General features: G+C 35.4%; 2 long non-coding RNA genes across 2 annotated transcripts; both read right to left on the bottom strand.

Annotated features, from left to right (window-relative positions):
* LOC138925850 (uncharacterized) lies at positions 1-1,577 on the bottom strand. Its single transcript, XR_011442090.1, has 2 exons — positions 301-1,577; positions 1-243 (listed from the first exon to the last, which is right to left on the bottom strand). It is a non-coding gene; the product is annotated as an uncharacterized lncRNA (long non-coding RNA).
* A 2,016-nt stretch (positions 1,578-3,593) lies between these two features.
* LOC138925849 (uncharacterized) lies at positions 3,594-5,056 on the bottom strand. Its single transcript, XR_011442089.1, has 2 exons — positions 4,131-5,056; positions 3,594-3,898 (listed from the first exon to the last, which is right to left on the bottom strand). It is a non-coding gene; the product is annotated as an uncharacterized lncRNA (long non-coding RNA).

Below are 5,056 nucleotides of genomic sequence, written 5' to 3'. Positions count from 1 at the left end.
TTATTCAATTCTTACACATCAACAAGAAAAGTGATGGAGTTTTATTAATGGACCTATTTTATTTAAGGGCCAAATAATTGCAAAGGCGACCAATGTCAACTAATATGTTGAGGCAATGTGCAATTTCTTTCTGCAGGTACACAGTGGTCGACCCCGTCCTGGAGTACATACAGCATTACAAGGCATCCCATCCAGATTAGTTTCATCTTAACAATTCCTTCTTCGTTTCAAAACCAACTGGTCCTAATAGGAATGATACTTTCATTTTTATACTTTTTTATGAAAAATTACATATTATACGTATCTTTATCTGTATTTAAATTAATAGATACCATTTTCCCTTAGGTGGAAAAGGTATATTGTCATCAAGTACATAAAGCATTAGCAGCAGACCCATCCAAATTAATTTCATCTTAGTAATTCTTTCTTCCGGTGTTTCAACAAAATTAGCGTTTAATAGAAAACAATGCATGTGTGTACAAAATTGAAAATTTTACACTAAATAGAGCATGTAGAATAATGTTTGTCCATTTAAATCGTCTAGTGTTATATAACAAAATATTTTTATAAAAATAATGGCTATATTTAAGATTAATTAAAGTTTAATGCAAACCACGAAAAATGGACAAAAAATCTAAAAAATATTTTGTCTTAGGATTTTGATGCGGAATGGTGGAGAATCGTTCGTTTATCGTTTATTCGATCAGAAATCGTTTAAGGTACTCCGCTAGAGAGTCGGATGAGAATTGGGGAAGATATAGCCATCACTGTGAACTCTATAGGGGAAAACCCCATTTTCAAAGGATCAAATCACGAAAAATGGACAAAAAATCTAAAAAATATTTTGTCTCAGGATTTTGATGCAGAATGGTAGAGAATCGATCCAGAAATCGTTTTAGATACTCCGCTTGAAAATCGGATGAGAATTGGCAAAGATATAGACATCCCTGTGGGCCCTATAGGGGAAAACTTCATATTCAAAGGATCCAATCACGAAAAATGGACAAAAAATCTAAAAAATATTTTGTCTTAGGATTTTGATGCAGAATGGTGGAGAATCGGTCCAGAAATCGTTTAAGGTACTCCGCTTGAGAATCGGATGAGAATTGGCAAAGATATAGACATCCCTGTGGGCCCTATGGGGGAAAACTTCATTTTCAAAGGATCCAATCACGAAAAATGGACAAAAAATCTAAAAAATATTTTGTCTCAAGATTTTGATGCAGAATGGTAGAGAATCGATCCAGAAATCGTTTTAGATACTCCGCTTGAGAATCGGATGAGAATTGGCAAAGATATAGACATCCCTGTGGGCCCTATAGGGGAAAACTTCATTTTCAAAGGATCCAATCACGAAAAATGGACAAAAAATCTAAAAAATATTTTGTCTCAGGATTTTGATGCAGAATGGTAGAGAATCGATCCAGAAATCGTTTTAGATACTCCGCTTGAGAATCGGATGAGAATTGGCAAAGATATAGACATCCCTGTGGGCCCTATAGGGGAAAACTTCATTATACCCTTGCAGAGGGTATTATAATTTTGTCCAAAAGTGTGCAACGCAGTGAAGGAGACATCTCCGACCCTATAAAGTATATATATTCTTGATCAGGATCACCTCCTGAGTTGATATGAGCATGTCCGTCTGTCCGTCTGTCCGTCTGTCTGTCTGTCTGTCTGTCCGTTTCTACGCGAACTAGTCTCTCAGTTTTAAAGCTATCGACTTGAAACTTTGCACACACCCTTCTTTCCTTTGCACGCAGTATATAAGTCGGAACGACCGGGATCGGCCGACTATATCCTATAGCTGCCATATAACTGATTGATCGGAAATGGTATAACTTTGGTGTTTTTAGAGTTAGAGAGTTCAAATTTAACATGAGAGCTATTTTTGGCAAAACAATACGATACTGTCATATAACTGAACGATCGGAAATGACCCAACTTTCGTGTTTTTGAAGATAGAATGCTGGAATTTAATACAGATTCTATTTTTGGTCAGTTGATCCAACCTACCAACCATAAGGATCGGCCAACTAAATCCGATGGTTGCGATATATATCCGGTTTTAACTGCAAGGGTATATCAACTTCGGCTTCGCCCGAAGTTAGCTTTCCTTTCTTGTTTTCAAGGGATCCCATCACGAAAAATGGACAACAAATCTAAAAAATATTTTGTCTCAGGATTTTGATGCAGAATGGTAGAGAATCGATCCAGAAATCGTTTAAGGTACTCCGCTTGAGAATCGGATGAGAATTGGGAAAGATATAGATATCCCTGTGGGCCCTATAGGGGAAAACTTCCTTTTCAAAGTATCCAATCACGAAAAATGGACAAAAAATTTAAAAAATATTGTGTCTCAGGATTTTGATGCAGAATGGTGGAGAATCGATCCAGAAATCGTTTAAGGTACTCCGCTTGAGAATCGGATGAGAATTGGGAAAGATATAGATATCCCTGTGGGCCCTATAGGGAAAAACTTCATTTTTAAGGGATCCCACCACGAAAAATGGACAAAAAATCTAAAAAATATTTTGTTTCAGTATTTTAATGCAGATTGGTGGAGGATCGATCCAGAACTAAATTACTATTATGTACTAAATTATAATTATACAATAAATATAAAACAGACTTCGGATCAAACCAATTCTTTTTAAGATCCAAATTGATTTCTGATTAGCTCTGTTATCCCTCGCTTCCTGACCAACTCATAACTTTTGTGTCTTTCTATTGGCATTTCAGACTTCCCATAACCATATTTATTTGGTTTTTGAAAACTTTGCTCTCTTTTCTCAAATAGTCCCCCATTTTCAAGCTCTCAATAGCCTACTTTCCTTTGCCAAGAAATTCCTACATATCCTTACCAGCTCGTCTTGTACATTTTGTAAATTATTTTGGCCAAAAGCCAACAAACTGAATTTGAAATTCAGAAACGAATTAAATTGGCAAGCTCTGCCATCTTTTTCATCCCCGTCTGAAGGACATTCCCAACATTTTGGCCTCTTTTAATTTCGTTGAAATGTCGCGTGCATCTCAATTCTCCCAGCCACATTTTTTCCTTCCCCGAGAAAGATTTGGCCAAATATAGTCGGCTCAGTCTGGTTGGAGAAAGGCTCTTCTCTTTGGGCGAAATGACCCTTGAAAAAGGCGGAGCTGGAGCCTCTCGTCTCTCTCCAAACAAGTGCAGTTTGGCTTCAATTCCTCTATTTCTTTTTAGGCCAACAATGTTTTATGGCTACGTGAGGAAAGAATTTTGGAAAAGCCGTGTGAGGGTCCCACATCTTTATCTCCCTCTGTTCCTTTTTGTTCCTTTTCCTCACACGCATGACACATTGGCAGTGGGATTGGGAAACACGCATGCAAAATACAAAATATTCACTTGGCGCCCCTATCCTATCCTGCTCACGATTCTTCCGCTCCTGTTTGTTGACATTGTTTCCCCATCGAACGATAACCGCGACCTGTGGGGAAAGACAATCTATGGCATTGGGTCACGTTTGACTCCATCGATGTCCTGACAATAACTTCGAAGATGATGAAGAGGAAAAGTCTTTCGAATAAGTCTCTAAGAATAACCCAAATAAATTATTCAATTCTTACACATCAACAAGGACCCATTATTAGGACCCATTTTATTTTAGGGCAAACCAAGGGCGAAATTAATGAGGGCGACCAATGTTAACCAGCGAATCCACTATCGCATCCCCTTATTAATTTTTGCCGTAATATTTCTTTATCGAAACACATCCAATCTTCCTCGCGTCCATAAACCATTAGAAGACATGCCATCCAGATTAGTTTCATCTTTACAATTCCTTCTTCTATTTTTCAAAGCCAACTGGTCCTAATAGAAATGATCTTTCCATTTTTATACTTTTTTGACAAAAAAAATGCATATCTGTAAAAAATTTAAAATTTTACACTAATTAGAGCGTCTAGGATAATTTTTGGCCAAATCAAGCTTCTAGCGTGACATAAAATACCAACTATGCACAACTCGAATTATAAAATTTATTAATTTTTAATAGTAATTATTAAGAAAAAATTTTAGTTTTAAGAATTACAGAAGACAAAATCAGCCATCAAAAGTTTATTTTAAACTTTTATGTCAATTTATGGCACCACACCACCTTACTCCCTCCACTCCCGGAGGACATGGCGGAAGATCCTTGAGTGCATAAGCCATAAAAAGCAAAGCCGTCCAGATTAGTTTCATCTTGAAAATTTCAACAGACTGTTTCTAATAGGAACAATACTTCAATTTCTATACTTTTTTTGATAAAATGCCAATCTGTACAAAATGAAAAATTTTACACTAATCAGAGCATCTAGAATCATTTTAGCCGATTAAAGAGTCTAGCGTGACATCAAAAACTATCCTTGCAAAAAAAGCCAATTATAATATTTATTAACATATTATAAAAAAATTGATGTTTTAATATTTAAGAGGCCGAAATAAGCCAGTATTTTCACCAGGAATGCTTCTTTAGTCGAAGCATTTTCTCTCTTAAACAATCTTAAAGTTTAAACATAAAACTCTTAAACACCATGAAAATAGAAAAGTGATGCAGTTTTTTTAATAAACAAATTTTATTTTATTCTTTTAATTTTAGTGATGTGTAGTGCATTTCCATTTTCCCTTAGGTAGACAAGGAGTATAGTCATCGATCACATAAAGCATTAGCAGCAGACCCATCTAAATTAATTTCATCTTAATATATCCTTCTTCCGGGTTTTCAACACAAATAGAGTTTAATAAAAAATATGTACCATTTTCTATACCTTTTATGGAAAAAAATGCATGTCTGTACAAAATTGAAAATTTTACACTAAATAGAGCATGTAGAATGATGTTTGTCCATTCAAATCGTCTAGTGTTATGTAACAAAATATTTTTATAAAAATAACTGCTATATTTAAGATTAATTTAAGTTTTAAGATTAATAGAAAGTAAAAAATGAGACACGTTTTGCGGCAATGAAATTCATGAGATTGTTAGATTGAACAGCCGAAGGCCAAGTTCTATATTCGTCTTCCCCTACCAGATTCTAGACAA

The sequence above is a fragment of the Drosophila bipectinata genome, chromosome 2L (assembly GCF_030179905.1).
Source record: "Drosophila bipectinata strain 14024-0381.07 chromosome 2L, DbipHiC1v2, whole genome shotgun sequence".
NCBI lineage: Eukaryota > Metazoa > Arthropoda > Insecta > Diptera > Drosophilidae > Drosophila > Drosophila bipectinata.
The sequence above is the reverse complement of the archived record's forward strand: the minus strand, read 5'-3'. Positions and strand labels throughout refer to the sequence as shown.